We start from the raw sequence: 25,862 nt of genomic DNA on the forward strand, positions 1-25,862 counted from the left end.
AATACATCGTCCCCAGCCGACTTGTCTCCATGGGTCTATTGCTGCCTCGGGCACCTAATGGCCGTTCTGCTGTGAGTCTAGATTATCGAATGGGACGAAAAACTGATAGTGAATTGTAACGTTCAGGGCAACCTAATGACGATGGATCACTCAAATTGCGTCCCGATTCAATACATCGTCCCCAGCCGACTTGTCTCCATGGGTTTATTGCTGCCTCGGGCACCTTATGGCCGTTCTGCTGTGAGTCTAGATTATCGAATGGGACGACAAACTGATAGTGAATTGTAACGTTCAGGACCACCTAATGACGATGGATCACTCAAATTGCGTCCTGATTCAATACATCGTCCTCCAGCAGACTTGACTTCATGGGTCTATTGCTGCCTCTGGCACCTTATGGCCGTTCTGCTGTAAGTCAAAGATTTTCGAATCGGACGAAAAACTGATAGTGAATTGTAACGTTCAGGGCCACCTAATGACGATGGATCACTCAAATTGCGTCCCGATTCAATACATCGTCCTCCAGCCGACTTGACTCCATGGGTCTCTTGCTGCCGCGGGCACCTTATTGCCGTTCTGCTGTGAGTCTAGATTATCGAATGGGACAAAAAACTGATAGTGAATTGTAACGTTCAGGGCCTCCTAATGACGATGGATCACTCAAATTGCGTCCCGATTCAATACATCGTCCTCCAGCGGACTTGTCTCCATGGGTCTATTGCTGCCTCGGGCACCTTATGGCCGTTCTGCTGTGAGTCTAGATTATCGAATGGGACAAAAAACTGATAGTGAATTGTAACGTACAGGGCCACCTTATGACGATGGATCACTCAAATTGCGTCCCGATTCAATACATCGTCCTCCAGCCGACTTGACTCCAAGGGTCTATTGCTGCCTCGGGCACCTTATGGCCGTTCTGCTGTGAGTCTAGATTATCGAATGGGACGAAAAACTGATAGTGAATTGTAACGTTCAGGGCCACCTAATGACGATGGATCACTCAAATTGCGTCCCGATTCAATGCATCGTCCTCCAGCGGACTTGTCTCCATGGGTCTATTGCTGCCTCGGGCACCTTATGGCCGTTCTGCTGTGAGTCTAGATTATCGAATGGGACGAAAAACTGATAGTGAATTGTAACGTACAGGGCCACCTAATGACGATGGATCACTCAAATTGCGTCCCGATTCAATACATCGTCCTCCAGCCGACTTGACTCCATGGGTCTATTGCTGCCTCGGGCACCTTATGGCCGTTCTGCTGTGAGTCTAGATTATCGAATGGGACGAAAAACTGATAGTGAATTGTAACGTTCAGGACCTCCTAATGACGATGGATCACTCAAATTGCGTCCCGATTCAATGCATCGTCCTCCAGCCGACTTGACTCCATGGGTCTATTGCTGCCTCGGGCACCTTATGGCCGTTCTGCTGTGAGTCTAGATTATCGAATGGGACGAAAAACTGATAGTGAATTGTAACGTTCAGAGCCACCTAATGACGATGGATCACTCAAATTGCGTCCTGATTCAATACATCGTCCTCCAGCAGACTTGACTTCATGGGTCTATTGCTGCCTCGGGCACCTTATGGCCGTTCTGCTGTGAGTCAAAGATTTTCGAATCGGACGAAATACTGATAGTGAATTGTAACTTTCAGGGCCACCTAATGACGATGGATCACTCAAATTGCGTCCCGATTCAATACATCGTCCTCCAGCAGTCTTGTCTCCATGGGTCGATTGCTGCCTCGGGCACCTTATGGCCGTTCTGCTGTGAGTCAAAGATTTTCGAATCGGACGAAAAACTGTTAGTGAATTGTAACATTCAGGGCAACCTAATGACGATGGACCACGCAAATTGCGACCCGATTCAATACATCGTCCTCCAGCCGAGTTGACTCCATGGGTCTATTGCTGCCTCGGGCACCTTATGGCCGTTCTGCTGTGAATCTAGATTATCGAATGGGACGAAAAACTGATAGTGAATTGTAACGTTCAGGGCCACCTAATGACGATGGATCACTCAAATTGCGTCCCGATTAAATACATCGTCCCCAGCCGACTTGACTCCATGGGACTAGTGCTGCCTCGGGCACCTTATGGCCGTTCTGCTGTGAGTCTAGATTATCGAATGGGACGAAAAACTGATAGTGAATTGTAACGTTCAGGGCCACCTAATGACGATGGATCTCTCAAATTGTGTCCCGATTCAATACATCGTCCTCCAGCCGACTTGACTCCATGGGTCTATTGCTGCCTCGGGCACCTTATGGCCGTTCTGCTGTGAGTCTAGATTATCGAATGGGACGAAAAACTGATAGTGAATTGTAACGTTCAGGGCCTCCTAATGACGATGGATCACTCAAATTGCGTCCCGATTCAATACATCGTCCTCCAGCCGACTTGACTCCATGGGTCTATTGCTGCCTCGGGCACCTTATGGCCGTTCTGCTGTGAGTCTAGATTATCGAATGGGACGAAAAACTGATAGTGAATTGTAACGTTCAGGGCCACCTAATGACGATGGATCTCTCAAATTGCGTCACGATTCAATACATCGTCCCCCAGCCGACTTGACTCCATGGATCTATTGCTGCCTCGGGCACCTTATGGCCGTTCTGCTGTGAGTCTAGATTATCGAATGGGACGAAAAACTGATAGTGAATTGTAACGTTCAGGGCCTCCTAATGACGATGGATCACTCGAATTGCGTCCCGATTCAATACATCGTCCTCCAGCCGACTTGACTCCATGGGTCTATTGCTGCCTCGGGCACCTTATGGCCGTTCTGCTGTGAGTCAAAGATTTTCGAATCGGGCGAAAAACTGATAGTGAATTGTAACATTCAGGGCCACCTAATGAGGATGGACCACGCAAATTGCGTCCCGATTCAATACATCGTCCTCCAGCCGAGTTGACTCCATGGGTCTATTGCTGCCTCGGGCACCTTATGGCCGTTCTGCTGTGAATCTAGATTATCGAATGGGACGAAAAACTGATAGTGAATTGTAACGTTCAGGGCCACCTAATGACGATGGATCACTCAAATTGCGTCCCGAATCAATACATCGTCCCCAGCCGACTTGACTCCATGGGTCTATTGCTGCCTCGGGCACCTTATGGCCGTTCTGCTGTGAGTCTAGATTATCGAATGGGACGAAAAACTGATAGTGAATTGTAACGTACAGGGCCACCTAATGACGATGGATCACTCAACTTGCGTCCCGATTCAATACATCGTCCTCCAGCCGACTTGACTCCATGGGTCTATTGCTGCCTCGGGCACCTTATGGCCGTTCTGCTGTGAGTCTAGATTATCGAATGGGACGAAAAACTGATAGTGAATTGTAACGTTCAGGACCTCCTAATGACGATGGATCACTCAAATTGCGTCCCGATTCAATGCATCGTCCTCCAGCGGACTTGTCTCCATGGGTCTATTGCTGCCTCGGGCACCTTATGGCCGTTCTGCTGTGAGTCTAGATTATCGAATGGGACGAAAAACTGATAGTGAATTGTAACGTACAGGGCCACCTAATGACGATGGATCACTCAAATTGCGTCCCGATTCAATACATCGTCCTCCAGCCGACTTGACTCCATGGGTCTATTGCTGCCTCGGGCACCTTATGGCCGTTCTGCTGTGACTCTAGATTATCGAATGGGACGAAAAACTGATAGTGAATTGTAACGTTCAGGACCTCCTAATGACGATGGATCACTCAAATTGCGTCCCGATTCAATGCATCGTCCTCCAGCCGACTTGACTCCATGGGTCTATTGCTGCCTCGGGCACCTTATGGCCGTTCTGCTGTGAGTCTAGATTATCGAATGGGACGAAAAACTGATAGTGAATTGTAACGTGCAGGGCCACCTAATGACGATGGATCACTCAAATTGCGTCCCGATTCAATACATCGTCCTCCAGCAGACTTGTCTCCATGGGTCTATTGCTGCCTCGGGCACCTTATGGCAGTCCAGGTGTGAGTCAAAGATTTTCCAATCGGACGAAAAACTGATAGTGAATTGTAACGTTCAGGACCACCTAATGACGATGGATCACTCAAATTGCGTCCTGATTCAATACATCGTCCTCCAGCAGACTTGTCTCCATGGGTCTATTGCTGCCTCGGGCACCTTATGGCAGTCCAGGTGTGAGTCAAAGATTTTCCAATCGGACGAAAAACTGATAGTGAATTGTAACGTTCAGGACCACCTAATGACGATGGATCACTCAAATTGCGTCCTGATTCAATACATCGTCCTCCAGCAGACTTGACTTCATGGGTCTATTGCTGCCTCTGGCACCTTATGGCCGTTCTGCTGTGAGTCAAAGATTTTCGAATCGGGCGAAAAACTGATAGTGAATTGTAACGTTCAGGGCCACCTAATGACGATGGATCACTCAAATTGCGTCCCGATTCAATACATCGTCCTCCAGCCGACTTGACTCCATGGGTCTCTTGCTGCCGCGGGCACCTTATGGCCGTTCTGCTGTGAGTCTAGATTATCGAATGGGACAAAAAACTGATAGTGAATTGTAACGTTCAGGGCCTCCTAATGACGATGGATCACTCAAATTGCGTCCCGATTCAATACATCGTCCTCCAGCGGACTTGTCTCCATGGGTCTATTGCTGCCTCGGGCACCTTATGGCCGTTCTGCTGTGAGTCAAAGATTTTCGAATCGGACGAAAAACTGATACTGAATTGTAACGTTCAGGGCCACCTAATGACGATGGATCACTCAAATTGCGTCCCGATTCAATACATCGTCCTCCAGCCGACTTGACTCCATGGGTCTCTTGCTGCCGCGGGCACCTTATGGCCGTTCTGCTGTGAGTCTAGATTATCGAATGGGACAAAAAACTGATAGTGAATTGTAACGTTCAGGGCCACCTAATGACGATGGATCACTCAAATTGCGTCCCGATTCAATACATCGTCCTCCAGCGGACTTGTCTCCATGGGTCTATTGCTTCCTCGGGCACCTTATGGCCGTTCTGCTGTGAGTCTAGATTATCGAATGGGACGAAAAACTGATAGTGAATTGTAACGTACAGGGCCACCTAATGACGATGGCTCACTCAAATTGCGTCCCGATTCAATACATCGTCCTCCAGCCGACTTGACTCCATGGGTCTATTGCTGCCTCGGGCACCTTATGGCCGTTCTGCTGTGAGTCTAGATTATCGAATGGGACGAAAAACTGATAGTGAATTGTAACGTTCAGGACCTCCTAATGACGATGGATCACTCAAATTGCGTCCCGATTCAATGCATCGTCCTCCAGCCGACTTGACTCCATGGGTCTATTGCTGCCTCGGGCACCTTATGGCCGTTCTGCTGTGAGTCTAGATTATCGAATGGGACGAAAAACTGATAGTGAATTGTAACGTTCAGGGCCTCCTAATGACGATGGATCACTCAAATTGCGTCCCGATTCAATACATCGTCCTCCAGCCGACTTGACTCCATGGGTCTATTGCTGCCTCGGGCACGTAATGGCCGTTCTGCTGTGAGTCAAAGACTTTAGAATCGGACGAAAAACTGATGGTGAATTGTAACATACAGGGCCACCTAGTGACGATGGACCACGCAAATTGCGTCCCGATTCAATACATCGTCCTCCAGCCGAGTTGACTCCATGGGTCTATTGCTGCCTCGGGCACCTTATGGCCGTTCTGCTGTGAATCTAGATTATCGAATGGGACGAAAAACTGGTAGTGAATTGTAACGTTCAGGGCCACCTAATGACGATGAATCACTCAAATTGCGTCCCGATTCAATACATCGTCTTCCAGCCGACTTGTCTCCATGGGTCTATTGCTGCCTCGGGCTCCTTATGGCCGTTCTCCTGTGAGTCTAGATTATCGAATGGGACGAAAAAATGATAGTGAATTGTAACTTTCAGGGCCACCTAATGACGATGGATCACTCAAATTGCGTCCCGATTCAATACATCGTCCTCCAGCAGACTTGTCTCCATGGGTCGATTGCTGCCTCGGGCACCTTATGGCCGTTCTGCTGTGAGTCAAAGATTTTCGAATCGGACGAAAAACCTGATAGTGATTTGTAACATTCAGGGCCACCTAATGACGATGGACCACACAAATTGCGTCCCGATTCAGTACATCGTCCACTAGCCGACTTGACTCCATGGGACTATTGCTGCCTCGGGCACCTTATGGCCGTTCTGCTGTGAGTCTAGATTATCGAATGGGATGAAAAACTGATAGTGAATTGTAACGTGCAGGGCCACCTAATGACGATGGATCACTCAAATTGCGTCCCGATTCAATACATCGTCCTCCAGCAGACTTGTCTCCATGGGTCTATTGCTGCCTCGGGCACCTTATGGCAGTCCAGCTGTGACTCAAAGATTTTCGAATCGGACGAAAAACTGATGGAGAATTGTAACGTTCAGGACCCCCTAATGACGATGGATCACTCAAATTGCGTCCCGATTCAATACATCGTCCTCCAGCAGACTTGTCTCCATGGGTCTATTGCTGCCTCGGGCACCTTATGGCCGTTCTGCTGTGAGTCTGGATTATCGAATGGGACGAAAAACTGATAGTGAATTGTAACATTCAGGGCCACCTAATGACGATGGACCACACAAATTGCGTCCCGATTCAGTACATCGTCCTCCAGCCGACCTGACTCCATGGGTCTATTGCTGCCTCGGGCACCTTATGGCCGTACTGCTGTGAGTCTAGATTATCGAATGGGACGAAAAACTGATAGTGAATTGTAACGTTCAGGGCCACCTAATGACGTTGGATCACTCAAATTGCGTCCCGATTCAATATATCGTCCTCCAGCAGACTTGTTTCCATGGGTCTATTGTTGCCTCGGGCACCTTATGGCCGTTCTGCTGTGAGTCAAAGATTTTCGAATCGGACGAAAAACTGATAGTGAATTGTAACTTTCAGGGCAACCTAATGACGATGGATCACTCAAATTGCGTCCCGATTCAATACATCGTCCTCCAGCCGACTTGTCTCCATGGGTCAATTGCTGCCTCGGGCACCTTATGGCCGTTCTGCTGTGAATCAAATATTTTCGAATCGGACGAAAAACTGATAGTAAATTGGAACGTTCAGGGCCTCCTAATGACGATGGATCACTCAAATTGCGTCCCGATTCAATACATCGTCCCCAGCCGACTTGTCTCCATGGGTCTATTGCTGCCTCGGGCACCTAATGGCCGTTCTGCTGTGAGTCTAGATTATCGAATGGGACGAAAAACTGATAGTGAATTGTAACGTTCAGGGCCACCTAATGACGATGGATCACTCAAATTGCGTCCCGATTCAATACATCGTCCCCAGCCGACTTGTCTCCATGGGTTTATTGCTGCCTCGGGCACCTTATGGCCGTTCTGCTGTGAGTCTAGATTATCGAATGGGACGAAAAACTGATAGTGAATTGTAACGTTCAGGACCACCTAATGACGATGGATCACTCAAATTGCGTCCTGATTCAATACATCGTCCTCCAGCAGACTTGACTTCATGGGTCTATTGCTGCCTCTGGCACCTTATGGCCGTTCTGCTGTGAGTCAAAGATTTTCGAATCGGACGAAAAACTGATAGTGAATTGTAACGTTCAGGGCCACCTAATGACGATGGATCACTCACATTGCGTCCCGATTCAATACATCGTCCTCCAGCCGACTTGACTCCATGGGTCTCTTGCTGCCGCGGGCACCTTATGGCCGTTCTGCTGTGAGTCTAGATTATCGAATGGGACAAAAAACTGATAGTGAATTGTAACGTTCAGGGCCTCCTAATGACGATGGATCACTCAAATTGCGTCCCGATTCAATACATCGTCCTCCAGCGGACTTGTCTCCATGGGTCTATTGCTGCCTCGGGCACCTTATGGCCGTTCTGCTGTGAGTCTAGTTTATCGAATGGGACAAAAAACTGATAGTGAATTGTAACGTACAGGGCCACCTAATGACGATGGATCACTCAAATTGCGTCCCGATTCAATACATCGTCCTCCAGCCGACTTGACTCAATGGGTCTATTGCTGCCTCGGGCACCTTATGGCCGTTCTGCTGTGAGTCTAGATTATCGAATGGGACGAAAAACTGATAGTGAATTGTAACGTTCAGGACCTCCTAATGACGATGGATCACTCAAATTGCGTCCCGATTCAATGCATCGTCCTCCAGCGGACTTGTCTCCATGGGTCTATTGCTGCCTCGGGCACCTTATGGCCGTTCTGCTGTGAGTCTAGATTATCGAATGGGACGAAAAACTGATAGTGAATTGTAACGTACAGGGCCACCTAATGACGATGGATCACTCAAATTGCGTCCCGATTCAATACATCGTCCTCCAGCCGACTTGACTCCATGGGTCTATTGCTGCCTCGGGCACCTTATGGCCGTTCTGCTGTGAGTCTAGATTATCGAATGGGACGAAAAACTGATAGTGAATTGTAACGTTCAGGACCTCCTAATGACGATGGATCACTCAAATTGCGTCCCGATTCAATGCATCGTCCTCCAGCCGACTTGACTCCATGGGTCTATTGCTGCCTCGGGCACCTTATGGCCGTTCTGCTGTGAGTCTAGATTATCGAATGGGACGAAAAACTGATAGTGAATTGTAACGTTCAGAGCCACCTAATGACGATGGATCACTCAAATTGCGTCCTGATTCAATACATCGTCCTCCAGCAGACTTGACTTCATGGGTCTATTGCTGCCTCGGGCACCTTATGGCCGTTCTGCTGTGAGTCAAAGATTTTCGAATCGGACGAAATACTGATAGTGAATTGTAACTTTCAGGGCCACCTAATGACGATGGATCACTCAAATTGCGTCCCGATTCAATACATCGTCCTCCAGCAGTCTTGTCTCCATGGGTCGATTGCTGCCTCGGGCACCTTATGGCCGTTCTGCTGTGAGTCAAAGATTTTCGAATCGGACGAAAAACTGTTAGTGAATTGTAACATTCAGGGCAACCTAATGACGATGGACCACGCAAATTGCGACCCGATTCAATACATCGTCCTCCAGCCGAGTTGACTCCATGGGTCTATTGCTGCCTCGGGCACCTTATGGCCGTTCTGCTGTGAATCTAGATTATCGAATGGGACGAAAAACTGATAGTGAATTGTAACGTTCAGGGCCACCTAATGACGATGGATCACTCAAATTGCGTCCCGATTAAATACATCGTCCCCAGCCGACTTGACTCCATGGGACTAGTGCTGCCTCGGGCACCTTATGGCCGTTCTGCTGTGAGTCTAGATTATCGAATGGGACGAAAAACTGATAGTGAATTGTAACGTTCAGGGCCACCTAATGACGATGGATCTCTCAAATTGTGTCCCGATTCAATACATCGTCCTCCAGCCGACTTGACTCCATGGGTCTATTGCTGCCTCGGGCACCTTATGGCCGTTCTGCTGTGAGTCTAGATTATCGAATGGGACGAAAAACTGATAGTGAATTGTAACGTTCAGGGCCTCCTAATGACGATGGATCACTCAAATTGCGTCCCGATTCAATACATCGTCCTCCAGCCGACTTGACTCCATGGGTCTATTGCTGCCTCGGGCACCTTATGGCCGTTCTGCTGTGAGTCTAGATTATCGAATGGGACGAAAAACTGATAGTGAATTGTAACGTTCAGGGCCACCTAATGACGATGGATCTCTCAAATTGCGTCACGATTCAATACATCGTCCTCCAGCCGACTTGACTCCATGGGTCTATTGCTGCCTCGGGCACCTTATGGCCGTTCTGCTGTGAGTCTAGATTATCGAATGGGACGAAAAACTGATAGTGAATTGTAACGTTCAGGGCCTCCTAATGACGATGGATCACTCAAATTGCGTCCCGATTCAATACATCGTCCTCCAGCCGACTTGACTCCATGGGTCTATTGCTGCCTCGGGCACCTTATGGCCGTTTTGCTGTGAGTCAAAGATTTTCGAATCGGGCGAAAAACTGATAGTGAATTGTAACATTCAGGGCCACCTAATGAGGATGGACCACGCAAATTGCGTCCCGATTCAATACATCGTCCTCCAGCCGAGTTGACTCCATGGGTCTATTGCTGCCTCGGGCACCTTATGGCCGTTCTGCTGTGAATCTAGATTATCGAATGGGACGAAAAACTGATAGTGAATTGTAACGTTCAGGGCCACCTAATGACGATGGATCACTCAAATTGCGTCCCGAATCAATACATCGTCCCCAGCCGACTTGACTCCATGGGTCTATTGCTGCCTCGGGCACCTTATGGCCGTTCTGCTGTGAGTCTAGATTATCGAATGGGACGAAAAACTGATAGTGAATTGTAACGTTCAGGGCCACCTAATGACGATGGATCACTCAAATTGCGTCCTGATTCAATACATCGTCCTCCAGCAGACTTGACTTCATGGGTCTATTGCTGCCTCGGGCACCTTATGGCCGTTCTGCTGTGAGTCTAGATTATCGAATGGGACGAAAAACTGATAGTGAATTGTAACGTACAGGGCCACCTAATGACGATGGATCACTCAAATTGCGTCCCGATTCAATACATCGTCCTCCAGCCGACTTGACTCCATGGGTCTATTGCTGCCTCGGGCACCTTATGGCCGTTCTGCTGTGAGTCACAGATTTTAGAATCGGACGAAAAACTGATAGTGATTTGTAACATTCAGGGCCACCTAATGACGATGGACCACACAAATTGCGTCCCGATACAGTACATCGTCCACTAGCCGACTTGACTCCATGGGACTATTGCTGCCTCGGGCACCTTATGGCCGTTCTGCTGTGAATCTAGATTATAGAATGGGATGAAAAACTGATAGTGAATTGTAACGTTCAGGGCCACCTAATGACGATGGATCACTCAAATTGCGTCCCGATTCAATACATCGTAGACCAGCAGACTTGTCTCCATGGGTCTATTGCTGCCTCGGGCACCTTATGGCCGTTCTGCTGTGAGTCAAAGATTTTCGAATCGGACGAATAACTGATTGTGAATTGTAACGTTCAGGGCCTCCTAATGACGATTGAACACTCAAATTGCGTCCCGATTCAATACATCGTCCTCCAGCAGACTTGTCTCCATGCGTTTATTGCTGCCTCGGGCACCTTATGGCCGTTCTGCTGTGAGTCAAAGATTTTCGAATCGGACGAAAAACTGATAGTGAATTGTAACTTTCAGGGCCTCCTAATGACGATGGAACACTCAAATTGCGTCCCGATTCAATACATCGTCCTCCAGCAGACTTGTCTCAATGGGTCTATTGCTGCCTCGGGCACCTTATGGCCGTTCTGCTGTGAGTCAAAGATTTTCGAATCGGACGAAAAACTGATAGTGAATTGTAACATTCAGGGCCACATAATGACGATGGACCACACAAATTGCGTCCCGATTCAGTACATCGTCCTCCAGCCGACCTGACTCCATGGGTCTATTGCTGCCTCAGGCACCTTATGACCGTTCTGCTGTGAGTCTAGATTATCGAATGGGACGAAAAACTGATAGTGAATTGTAACGTTCAGGGCCACCTAATGACGATGGATCACTCAAATTGCGTCCCGATTCAATATATCGTCCTCCAGCAGACTTGTTTCCATGGGTCTATTGTTGCCTCGGGCACCTTATGGCCGTTCTGCTGTGAGTCAAAGATTTTCGAATCGGACGAAATACTGATAGTGAATTGTAACTTTCAGGGCAACCTAATGACGATGGATCACTCAAATTGCGTCCCGATTCAATACATCGTCCTCCAGCCGACTTGTCTCCATGGGTCAATTGCTGCCTCGGGCACCTTATGGCCGTTCTGCTGTGAATCAAATATTTTCGAATCGGACGAAAAACTGATAGTAAATTGGAACGTTCAGGGCCTCCTAATGACGATGGATCACTCAAATTGCGTCCCGATTCAATACATCGTCCCCAGCCGACTTGTCTCCATGGGTCTATTGCTGCCTCGGGCACCTAATGGCCGTTCTGCTGTGAGTCTAGATTATCGAATGGGACGAAAAACTGATAGTGAATTGTAACGTTCAGGGCCACCTAATGACGATGGATCTCTCAAATTGCGTCACGATTCAATACATCGTCCTCCAGCCGACTTGACTCCATGGGTCTATTGCTGCCTCGGGCACCTTATGGCCGTTCTGCTGTGAGTCTAGATTATCGAATGGGACGAAAAACTGATAGTGAATTGTAACGTTCAGGGCCACCTAATGACGATGGATCTCTCAAATTGCGTCACGATTCAATACATCGTCCTCCAGCCGACTTGACTCCATGGGTCTATTGCTGCCTCGGGCACCTTATGGCCGTTCTGCTGTGAGTCTAGATTATCGAATGGGACGAAAAACTGATAGTGAATTGTAACGTTCAGGGCCTCCTAATGACGATGGATCACTCAAATTGCGTCTCGATTCAATACATCGTCCTCCAGCCGACTTGACTCCATGGGTCTATTGCTGCCTCGGGCACCTTATGGCCGTTCTGCTGTGAGTCAAAGATTTTCGAATCGGGCGAAAAACTGATAGTGAATTGTAACATTCAGGGCCACCTAATGAGGATGGACCACGCAAATTGCGTCCCGATTCAATACATCGTCCTCCAGCCGAGTTGACTCCATGGGTCTATTGCTGCCTCGGGCACCTTATGGCCGTTCTGCTGTGAATCTAGATTATCGAATGGGACGAAAAACTGATAGTGAATTGTAACGTTCAGGGCCACCTAATGACGATGGATCACTCAAATTGCGTCCCGAATCAATACATCGTCCCCAGCCGACTTGACTCCATGGGTCTATTGCTGCCGCGGGCACCTTATGGCCGTTCTGCTGTGAGTCTAGATTATCGAATGGGACAAAAAACTGATAGTGAATTGTAACGTTCAGGGCCTCCTAATGACGATGGATCACTCAAATTGCGTCCCGATTCAATACATCGTCCTCCAGCGGACTTGTCTCCATGGGTCTATTGCTGCCTCGGGCACCTTATGGCCGTTCTGCTGTGAGTCTAGATTATCGAATGGGACAAAAAACTGATAGTGAATTGTAACGTACAGGGCCACCTAATGACGATGGATCACTCAAATTGCGTCCCGATTCAATACATCGTCCTCCAGCCGACTTGACTCCATGGGTCTATTGCTGCCTCGGGCACCTTATGGCCGTTCTGCTGTGAGTCTAGATTATCGAATGGGACGAAAAACTGATAGTGAATTGTAACGTTCAGGACCTCCTAATGACGATGGATCACTCAAATTGCGTCCCGATTCAATGCATCGTCCTCCAGCGGACTTGTCTCCATGGGTCTATTGCTGCCTCGGGCACCTTATGGCCGTTCTGCTGTGAGTCTAGATTATCGAATGGGACGAAAAACTGATAGTGAATTGTAACGTACAGGGCCACCTAATGACGATGGATCACTCAAATTGCGTCCCGATTCAATACATCGTCCTCCAGCCGACTTGACTCCATGGGTCTATTGCTGCCTCGGGCACCTTATGGCCGTTCTGCTGTGAGTCTAGATTATCGAATGGGACGAAAAACTGATAGTGAATTGTAACGTTCAGGACCTCCTAATGACGATGGATCACTCAAATTGCGTCCCGATTCAATGCATCGTCCTCCAGCCGACTTGACTCCATGGGTCTATTGCTGCCTCGGGCACCTTATGGCCGTTCTGCTGTGAGTCTAGATTATCGAATGGGACGAAAAACTGATAGTGAATTGTAACGTTCAGAGCCACCTAATGACGATGGATCACTCAAATTGCGTCCTGATTCAATACATCGTCCTCCAGCAGACTTGACTTCATGGGTCTATTGCTGCCTCGGGCACCTTATGGCCGTTCTGCTGTGAGTCAAAGATTTTCGAATCGGACGAAATACTGATAGTGAATTGTAACTTTCAGGGCCACCTAATGACGATGGATCACTCAAATTGCGTCCCGATTCAATACATCGTCCTCCAGCAGTCTTGTCTCCATGGGTCGATTGCTGCCTCGGGCACCTTATGGCCGTTCTGCTGTGAGTCAAAGATTTTCGAATCGGACGAAAAACTGTTAGTGAATTGTAACATTCAGGGCAACCTAATGACGATGGACCACGCAAATTGCGACCCGATTCAATACATCGTCCTCCAGCCGAGTTGACTCCATGGGTCTATTGCTGCCTCGGGCACCTTATGGCCGTTCTGCTGTGAATCTAGATTATCGAATGGGACGAAAAACTGATAGTGAATTGTAACGTTCAGGGCCACCTAATGACGATGGATCACTCAAATTGCGTCCCGATTAAATACATCGTCCCCAGCCGACTTGACTCCATGGGACTAGTGCTGCCTCGGGCACCTTATGGCCGTTCTGCTGTGAGTCTAGATTATCGAATGGGACGAAAAACTGATAGTGAATTGTAACGTTCAGGGCCACCTAATGACGATGGATCTCTCAAATTGTGTCCCGATTCAATACATCGTCCTCCAGCCGACTTGACTCCATGGGTCTATTGCTGCCTCGGGCACCTTATGGCCGTTCTGCTGTGAGTCTAGATTATCGAATGGGACGAAAAACTGATAGTGAATTGTAACGTTCAGGGCCTCCTAATGACGATGGATCACTCAAATTGCGTCCCGATTCAATACATCGTCCTCCAGCCGACTTGACTCCATGGGTCTATTGCTGCCTCGGGCACCTTATGGCCGTTCTGCTGTGAGTCTAGATTATCGAATGGGACGAAAAACTGATAGTGAATTGTAACGTTCAGGGCCACCTAATGACGATGGATCTCTCAAATTGCGTCACGATTCAATACATCGTCCTCCAGCCGACTTGACTCCATGGGTCTATTGCTGCCTCGGGCACCTTATGGCCGTTCTGCTGTGAGTCTAGATTATCGAATGGGACGAAAAACTGATAGTGAATTGTAACGTTCAGGGCCTCCTAATGACGATGGATCACTCAAATTGCGTCCCGATTCAATACATCGTCCTCCAGCCGACTTGACTCCATGGGTCTATTGCTGCCTCGGGCACCTTATGGCCGTTCTGCTGTGAGTCAAAGATTTTCGAATCGGGCGAAAAACTGATAGTGAATTGTAACATTCAGGGCCACCTAATGAGGATGGACCACGCAAATTGCGTCCCGATTCAATACATCGTCCTCCAGCCGAGTTGACTCCATGGGTCTATTGCTGCCTCGGGCACCTTATGGCCGTTCTGCTGTGAATCTAGATTATCGAATGGGACGAAAAACTGATAGTGAATTGTAACGTTCAGGGCCACCTAATGACGATGGATCACTCAAATTGCGTCCCGAATCAATACATCGTCCCCAGCCGACTTGACTCCATGGGTCTATTGCTGCCTCGGGCACCTTATGGCCGTTCTGCTGTGAGTCTAGATTATCGAATGGGACGAAAAACTGATAGTGAATTGTAACGTTCAGGGCCACCTAATGACGATGGATCACTCAAATTGCGTCCTGATTCAATACATCGTCCTCCAGCAGACTTGACTTCATGGGTCTATTGCTGCCTCGGGCACCTTATGGCCGTTCTGCTGTGAGTCTAGATTATCGAATGGGACGAAAAACTGATAGTGAATTGTAACGTACAGGGCCACCTAATGACGATGGATCACTCAAATTGCGTCCCGATTCAATACATCGTCCTCCAGCCGACTTGACTCCATGGGTCTATTGCTGCCTCGGGCACCTTATGGCCGTTCTGCTGTGAGTCACAGATTTTAGAATCGGACGAAAAACTGATAGTGATTTGTAACATTCAGGGCCACCTAATGACGATGGACCACACAAATTGCGTCCCGATACAGTACATCGTCCACTAGCCGACTTGACTCCATGGGACTATTGCTGCCTCGGGCACCTTATGGCCGTTCTGCTGTGAATCTAGATTATAGAATGGGATGAAAAACTGATAGTGAATTGTAACGTTCAGGGCCACCTAATGACGATGGATCACTCAAATTGCGTCCCGATTCAATACATCGTAGACCAGCAGACTTGTCTCCATGGGTCTATTGCTGCCTCGGGCACCTTATGGCCGTTCTGCTGTGAGTCAAAGATTTTCGAATCGGACGAAAAACTGATTGTGAATTGTAACGTTCAGGGCCTCCTAATGACGATTGAACACTCAAATTGCGTCCCGATTCAATACATCGTCCTCCAGCAGACTTGTCTCCATGCGTCTATTGCTGCCTCGGGCACCTTATGGCCGTTCTGCTGTGAGTCAAAGATTTTCGAATCGGACGAAAAACTGATAGTGAATTGTAACTTTCAGGGCCTCCTAATGACGATGGAACACTCAAATTGCGTCCCGATTCAATACATCGTCCTCCAGCAGACTTGTCTCAATGGGTCTATTGCTGCCTCGGGCACCTTATGGCCGTTCTGCTGTGAGTCAAAGATTTTCGAATCGGACGAAAAACTGATAGTGAATTGTAACATTCAGGGCCACCTAATGACGATGGACCACACAAATTGCGTCCCGATTCAGTACATCGTCCTCCAGCCGACCTGACTCCATGGGTCTATTGCTGCCTCAGGCACCTTATGACCGTTCTGCTGTGAGTCTAGATTATCGAATGGGACGAAAAACTGATAGTGAATTGTAACGTTCAGGGCCACCTAATGACGATGGATCACTCAAATTGCGTCCCGATTCAATATATCGTCCTCCAGCAGACTTGTTTCCATGGGTCTATTGTTGCCTCGGGCACCTTATGGCCGTTCTGCTGTGAGTCAAAGATTTTCGAATCGGACGAAATACTGATAGTGAATTGTAACTTTCAGGGCAACCTAATGACGATGGATCACTCAAATTGCGTCCCGATTCAATACATCGTCCTCCAGCCGACTTGTCTCCATGGGTCAATTGCTGCCTCGGGCACCTTATGGCCGTTCTGCTGTGAATCAAATATTTTCGAATCGGACGAAAAACTGATAGTAAATTGGAACGTTCAGGGCCTCCTAATGACGATGGATCACTCAAATTGCGTCCCGATTCAATACATCGTCCCCAGCCGACTTGTCTCCATGGGTCTATTGCTGCCTCGGGCACCTAATGGCCGTTCTGCTGTGAGTCTAGATTATCGAATGGGACGAAAAACTGATAGTGAATTGTAACGTTCAGGGCCACCTAATGACGATGGATCTCTCAAATTGCGTCACGATTCAATACATCGTCCTCCAGCCGACTTGACTCCATGGGTCTATTGCTGCCTCGGGCACCTTATGGCCGTTCTGCTGTGAGTCTAGATTATCGAATGGGACGAAAAACTGATAGTGAATTGTAACGTTCAGGGCCACCTAATGACGATGGATCTCTCAAATTGCGTCACGATTCAATACATCGTCCTCCAGCCGACTTGACTCCATGGGTCTATTGCTGCCTCGGGCACCTTATGGCCGTTCTGCTGTGAGTCTAGATTATCGAATGGGACGAAAAACTGATAGTGAATTGTAGCGTTCAGGGCCTCCTAATGACGATGGATCACTCAAATTGCGTCCCGATTCAATACATCGTCCTCCAGCCGACTTGACTCCATGGGTCTATTGCTGCCTCGGGCACCTTATGGCCGTTCTGCTGTGAGTCAAAGATTTTCGAATCGGGCGAAAAACTGATAGTGAATTCTAACATTCAGGGCCACCTAATGAGGATGGACCACGCAAATTGCGTCCCGATTCAATACATCGTCCTCCAGCCGAGTTGACTCCATGGGTCTATTGCTGCCTCGGGCACCTTATGGCCGTTCTGCTGTGAATCTAGATTATCGAATGGGACGAAAAACTGATAGTGAATTGTAACGTTCAGGGCCACCTAATGACGATGGATCACTCAAATTGCGTCCCGAATCAATACATCGTCCCCAGCCGACTTGACTCCATGGGTCTATTGCTGCCTCGGGCACCTTATGGCCGTTCTGCTGTGAGTCTAGATTATCGAATGGGACGAAAAACTGATAGTGAATTGTAACGTTCAGGGCCACCTAATGACGATGGATCACTCAAATTGCGTCCTGATTCAATACATCGTCCTCCAGCAGACTTGACTTCATGGGTCTATTGCTGCCTCGGGCACCTTATGGCCGTTCTGCTGTGAGTCTAGATTATCGAATGGGACGAAAAACTGATAGTGAATTGTAACGTACAGGGCCACCTAATGACGATGGATCACTCAAATTGCGTCCCGATTCAATACATCGTCCTCCAGCCGACTTGACTCCATGGGTCTATTGCTGCCTCGGGCACCTTATGGCCGTTCTGCTGTGAGTCACAGATTTTAGAATCGGACGAAAAACTGATAGTGATTTGTAACATTCAGGGCCACCTAATGACGATGGACCACACAAATTGCGTCCCGATACAGTACATCGTCCACTAGCCGACTTGACTCCATGGGACTATTGCTGCCTCGGGCACCTTATGGCCGTTCTGCTGTGAATCTAGATTATAGAATGGGATGAAAAACTGATAGTGAATTGTAACGTTCAGGGCCACCTAATGACGATGGATCACTCAAATTGCGTCCCGATTCAATACATCGTAGACCAGCAGACTTGTCTCCATGGGTCTATTGCTGCCTCGGGCACCTTATGGCCGTTCTGCTGTGAGTCAAAGATTTTCGAATCGGACGAAAAACTGATTGTGAATTGTAACGTTCAGGGCCTCCTAATGACGATTGAACACTCAAATTGCGTCCCGATTCAATACATCGTCCTCCAGCAGACTTGTCTCCATGCGTATATTGCTGCCTCGGGCACCTTATGGCCGTTCTGCTGTGAGTCAAAGATTTTCGAATCGGACGAAAAACTGATAGTGAATTGTAACTTTCAGGGCCTCCTAATGACGATGGAACACTCAAATTGCGTCCCGATTCAATACATCGTCCTCCAGCAGACTTGTCTCAATGGGTCTATTGCTGCCTCGGGCACCTTATGGCCGTTCTGCTGTGAGTCAAAGATTTTCGAATCGGACGAAAAACTGATAGTGAATTGTAACATTCAGGGCCACCTAATGACGATGGACCACACAAATTGCGTCCCGATTCAGTACATCGTCCTCCAGCCGACCTGACTCCATGGGTCTATTGCTGCCTCAGGCACCTTATGACCGTTCTGCTGTGAGTCTAGATTATCGAATGGGACGAAAAACTGATAGTGAATTGTAACGTTCAGGGCCACCTAATGACGATGGATCACTCAAATTGCGTCCCGATTCAATATATCGTCCTCCAGCAGACTTGTTTCCATGGGTCTATTGTTGCCTCGGGCACCTTATGGCCGTTCTGCTGTGAGTCAAAGATTTTCGAATCGGACGAAATACTGATAGTGAATTGTAACTTTCAGGGCAACCTAATGACGATGGATCACTCAAATTGCGTCCCGATTCAATACATCGTCCTCCAGCCGACTTGTCTCCATGGGTCAATTGCTGCCTCGGGCACCTTATGGCCGTTCTGCTGTGAATCAAATATTTTCGAATCGGACGAAAAACTGATAGTAAATTGGAACGTTCAGGGCCTCCTAATGACGATGGATCACTCAAATTGCGTCCCGATTCAATACATCGTCCCCAGCCGACTTGTCTCCATGGGTCTATTGCTGCCTCGGGCACCTAATGGCCGTTCTGCTGTGAGTCTAGATTATCGAATGGGACGAAAAACTGATAGTGAATTGTAACGTTCAGGGCCACCTAATGACGATGGATCACTCAAATTGCGTCCCGATTCAATACATCGTCCCCAGCCGACTTGTCTCCATGGGTTTATAGCTGCCTCGGGCACCTTATGGCCGTTCTGCTGTGAGTCTAGATTATCGAATGGGACGAAAAACTGATAGTGAATTGTAACGTTCAGGACCACCTAATGACGATGGATCACTCAAATTGCGTCCTGATTCAATACATCGTCCTCCAGCAGACTTGACTTCATGGGTCTATTGCTGCCTCTGGCACCTTATGGCCGTTCTGCTGTGAGTCAAAGATTTTCGAATCGGACGGAAAACTGATAGTGAATTGTAACGTTCAGGGCCACCTAATGACGATGGATCACTCAAATTGCGTCCGGATTCAATACATCGTCCTCCAGCCGACTTGACTCCATGGGTCTCTTGCTGCCGCGGGCACCTTATGGCCGTTCTGCTGTGAGTCTAGATTATCGAATGGGACAAAAAACTGATAGTGAATTGTAACGTTCAGGGCCTCCTAATGACGATGGATCACTCAAATTGCGTCCCGATTCAATACATCGTCCTCCAGCGGACTTGTCTCCATGGGTCTATTGCTGCCTCGGGCACCTTATGGCCGTTCTGCTGTGAGTCAAAGATTTTCGAATCGGACAAAAAACTGATAGTGAATTGTAACGTTCAGGGCCTCCTAATGACGATGGATCACTCAAATTACGTCCCGATTCAATACATCGTCCTCCAGCCGACTTGACTCCATGGGTCTCTTGCTGCCGCGGGCACCTTATGGCCGTTCTGCTGTGAGTCTAGATTATCGAATGGGACAAAAAACTGATAGTGAATTGTAACGTTCAGGGCCTCCTAATGACGATGGATCACTCAAATTGCGTCCCGATTCAATACATCGTCCTCCAGCGGAGTTGTCTCCATGGGTCTATTGCTGCCTCGGGCACCTTATGGCCGTTCTGCTGTGAGTCTAGATTATCGAATGGGACGAAAAACTGATAGTGAATTGTAACGTACAGGGCCACCTAATGACGATGGATCACTCAAATTGCGTCCCGATTCAATACATCGTCCTCCAGCCGACTTGACTCCATGGGTCTATTGCTGCCTCGGGCACCTTATGGCCGTTCTGCTGTGAGTCTAGATTATCGAATGGGACGAAAAACTGATAGTGAATTGTAACGTTCAGGACCTCCTAATGACGATGGATCACTCAAATTGCGTCCCGATTCAATGCATCGTCCTCCAGCGGACTTGTCTCCATGGGTCTATTGCTGCCTCGGGCACCTTATGGCCGTTCTGCTGTGAGTCTAGATTATCGAATGGGACGAAAAACTGATAGTGAATTGTAACGTACAGGGCCACCTAATGACGATGGATCACTCAAATTGCGTCCCGATTCAATACATCGTCCTCCAGCCGACTTGACTCCATGGGTCTATTGCTGCCTCGGGCACCTTATGGCCGTTCTGCTGTGAGTCTAGATTATCGAATGGGACGAAAAACTGATAGTGAATTGTAACGTTCAGGACCTCCTAATGACGATGGATCACTCAAATTGCGTCCCGATTCAATGCATCGTCCTCCAGCCGACTTGACTCCATGGGTCTATTGCTGCCTCGGGCACCTTATGGCCGTTCTGCTGTGAATCTAGATTATCGAATGGGACGAAAAACTGATAGTGAATTGTAACGTTCAGGGCCACCTAATGACGATGGATCACTCAAATTGCGTCCCGATTAAATACATCGTCCCCAGCCGACTTGACTCCATGGGACTAGTGCTGCCTCGGGCACCTTATGGCCGTTCTGCTGTGAGTCTAGATTATCGAATGGGACGAAAAACTGATAGTGAATTGTAACGTTCAGGGCCACCTAATGACGATGGATCTCTCAAATTGTGTCCCGATTCAATACATCGTCCTCCAGCCGACTTGACTCCATGGGTCTATTGCTGCCTCGGGCACCTTATGGCCGTTCTGCTGTGAGTCTAGATTATCGAATGGGACGAAAAACTGATAGTGAATTGTAACGTTCAGCGCCTCCTAATGACGATGGATCACTCAAATTGCGTCCCGATTCAATACATCGTCCTCCAGCCGACTTGACTCCATGGGTCTATTGCTGCCTCGGGCACCTTATGGCCGTTCTGCTGTGAGTCTAGATTATCGAATGGGACGAAAAACTGATAGTGAATTGTAACGTTCAGGGCCACCTAATGACGATGGATCTCTCAAATTGCGTCACGATTCAATACATCGTCCTCCAGCCGACTTGACTCCATGGGTCTATTGCTGCCTCGGGCACCTTATGGCCGTTCTGCTGTGAGTCTAGATTATCGAATGGGACGAAAAACTGATAGTGAATTGTAACGTTCAGGGCCTCGTAATGACGATGGATCACTCAAATTGCGTCCCGATTCAATACATCGTCCTCCAGCCGACTTGACTCCATGGGTCTATTGCTGCCTCGGGCACTTTATGGCCGTTCTGCTGTGAGTCAAAGATTTTCGAATCGGGCGAAAAACTGATAGTGAATTGTAACATTCAGGGCCACCTAATGACGATGGACCACGCATATTGCGTCCCGATTCAATTCATCGTCCTCCAGCCGAGTTGACTCCATGGGTCTATTGCTGCCTCGGGCACCTTATGGCCGTTCTGCTGTGAATCTAGATTATCGAATGGGACGAAAAACTGATAGTGAATTGTAACGTTCAGGGCCACCTAATGACGATGGATCACTCAAATTGCGTCCCGATTCAATACATCGTCCCCAGCCGACTTGACTCCATGGGTCTATTGCTGCCTCGGGCACCTTATGGCCGTTCTGCTGTGAGTCTAGATTATCGAATGGGACGAAAAACTGATAGTGAATTGTAACGTTCAGGGCCACCTAATGACGATGGATCACTCAAATTGCGTCCTGATTCAATACATCGTCCTCCAGCAGACTTGACTTCATGGGTCTATTGCTGCCTCGGGCACCTTATGGCCGTTATGCTGTGAGTCTAGATTATCGAATGGGACGAAAAACTGATAGTGAATTGTAACGTACAGGGCCACCTAATGACGATGGATCACTCAAATTGCGTCCCGATTCAATACATCGTCCTCCAGCCGACTTGACTCCATGGGTCTATTGCTGCCTCGGGCACCTTATGGCCGTTCTGCTGTGAGTCACAGATTTTAGAATCGGACGAAAAACTGATAGTGATTTGTAACATTCAGGGCCACCTAATGACGATGGACCACACAAATTGCGTTCCGATACAGTACATCGTCCACTAGCCGACTTGACTCCATGGGACTATTGCTGCCTCGGGCACCTTATGGCCGTTCTGCTGTGAATCTAGATTATAGAATGGGATGAAAAACTGATAGTGAATTGTAACGTTCAGGGCCACCTAATGACGATGGATCACTCAAATTGCGTCCCGATTCAATACATCGTCCTCCAGCAGACTTGTCTCCATGGGTCTATTGCTGCCTCGGGCACCTTATGGCGGGCCTGCTCTGATTCAAAGATTTTCGAATCGGACGAAAAACGGATAGTGATTTGTAACGTTCAGGGCCTCCTAATGACGATGGAACACTCAAATTGCGTCCCGATTCAATACATCGTCCTCCGGCAGACTTGTCTCCATGGGTCTATTGCTGCCTCGGGCACCTTATGGCCGTTCTGCTGTGAGTCAAAGATTTTCGAATCGGACGAAAAACTGAAAGTGAATTGTAACATTCAGGGCCACCTAATGACGATGGACCACACAAATTGCGTCCCGATTCAGTACATCGTCCTCCAGCCGACGTGACTCCATGGGTCTATTGCTGCCTCAGGCACCTTATGGCCGTTCTGCTCTGAGTCTAGATTATCGAATGGGACGAAAAACTGATAGTGAATTGTAACGTTCAGGGCCACCTAATGACGATGGATCACTCAAATTGCGTCCCGATTCAATATATCGTCCTCCAGCAGACTTGTTTCCATGGGTCTATTGTTGCCTCGGGCACCTTATGGCCGTTCTGCTGTGAGTCAAAGATTTTCGAATCGGACGAAAAACTGATAGTGAATTGTAACTTTCAGGGCAACCTAATGACGATGGATCACTCAAATTGCGTCCCGATTCAATACATCTTCCTCCAGCCGACTTGTCTCCATTGGTCTATTGCTGCCTCGGGCACGTAATGGCCGTTCTGCTGTGAGTCAAAGACTTTCGAATCGGACGAAAAACTGATGGTGAATTGTAACATTCAGGGCCACCTAGTGACGATGGACCACGCAAATTGCGTCCCGATTCAATACATCGTCCTCCAGCCGAGTTGACTCCGTGGGTCTATTGCTGCCTCGGGCACCTTATGGCCGTTCTGCTGTGAATCTAGATTATCGAATGGGACGAAAATCTGGTAGTGAATTGTAACGTTCAGGGCCACCTAATGACGATGGATCACTCAAATTGCGTCCCGATTCAATACATCGTCTTCCAGCCGACTTGTCTCCATGGGTCTATTGCTGCCTCGGGCTCCTTTTGGCCGTTCTGCTGTGAGTCTAGATTATCGAATGGGACGAAAAACTGATAGTGAATTGTAACGTTCAGGGCCACCTAATGACGATGGATCACTCATATTACGTCCCGATTCAATACATCGTCCTCCAGCAGACTTGTCTCCATGGGTCGATTGCTTCCTCGGGCACCTTATGGCCGTTCTGCTGTGAGTCAAAGATTTTCGAATCGGACGAAAAACCTGATAGTGATTTGTAACATTCAGGGCCACCTAATGACGATGGACCACACAAATTGCGTCCCGATTCAGTACATCGTCCTCCAGCCGACTTGTCTCCATGGGTCAATTGGTGCCTCGGGCACCTTATGGCCGTTCTGCTGTGAATCAAAGATTTTCGAATCGGACGAAAAACTGATAGTAAATTGGAACGGTCAGGGCCTCCGAATGACGATGGAACACTCAAATTGCGTCCCGATTCAATACATCGTCCTCCAGCGGACTTGTCTCCATTGGTCTATTGCTGCCTCGGGCACGTAATGGCCGTTCTGCTGTGAGTCAAAGACTTTCGAATCGGACGAAAAACTAATGGTGAATTGTAACATTCAGGGCCACCTAATGACGATGGACCATGAAAATTGCGTCCCGATTCAATACATCGTCCTCCAGCCGAGTTGACTCCATGGGTCTATTGCTGCCTCGGGCACCTTATGGCCGTTCTGCTGTGAATCTAGATTATCGAATGGGACGAAAAACTGGTAGTGAATTGTAACGTTCAGGGCCACCTAATGACGATGGATCACTCAAATTGCGTCCCGATTCAATACATCGTCTTCCAGCCGACTTGTCTCCATGGGTCTATTGCTGCCTCGGGCTCCTTATGGCCGTTCTGCTGTGAGTCTAGATTATCGAATGGGACGAAAAACTGATAGTGAATTGTAACTTTCAGGGCCACCTAATGACGATGGATCACTCAAATTGCGTCCCGATTCAATACATCGTCCTCCAGCAGACTTGTCTCCATGGGTCGATTGCTGCCTCGGGCACCTTATGGCAGTCCAGCTGTGACTCAAAGATTTTCGAATCGGACGAAAAACTGATAGTGGATTGTAACGTTCAGGGCCTCCTAATGATGATGGAACACTCAAATTGCGTCCCGATTCAATACATCGTCCTCCAGCAGACTTGTCTCCATGGGTCTATTGCTGCCTCGGGCACCTTATGGCCGTTCTGCTGTGAGTATAGATTATCGAATGGGACGAAAAACTGATAGTGAATTGTAACATTCAGGGCCACCTAATGACGATGGACCACACAAATTGCGTCCCGATTCAATACATCGTCCTCCAGCCGACCTGACTCCATGGGTCTATTGCTGCCTCGGGCACCTTATGGCCGTTCTGCTGTGAGTCTAGATTATCGGATGGGACGAAAAACTGATAGTGAATTGTATTGCTCTGGGCCACCTAATGACGATGGATCACTCAAATTGCGTCCAGATTCAATACATCGTCCTCCAGCAGACTTGTCTCCATGGGTCTATTGCTGCCTCGGGCACCTTATGGCCGTTCTGCTGTGAGTATAGATTATCGAATGGGACGAAAAACTGATAGTGAATTGTAACATTCAGGGCCACCTAATGACGATGGACCACACAAA

This window comes from Schistocerca cancellata, chromosome 1, assembly GCF_023864275.1.
Source record: "Schistocerca cancellata isolate TAMUIC-IGC-003103 chromosome 1, iqSchCanc2.1, whole genome shotgun sequence".
Lineage (NCBI taxonomy): Eukaryota > Metazoa > Arthropoda > Insecta > Orthoptera > Acrididae > Schistocerca > Schistocerca cancellata.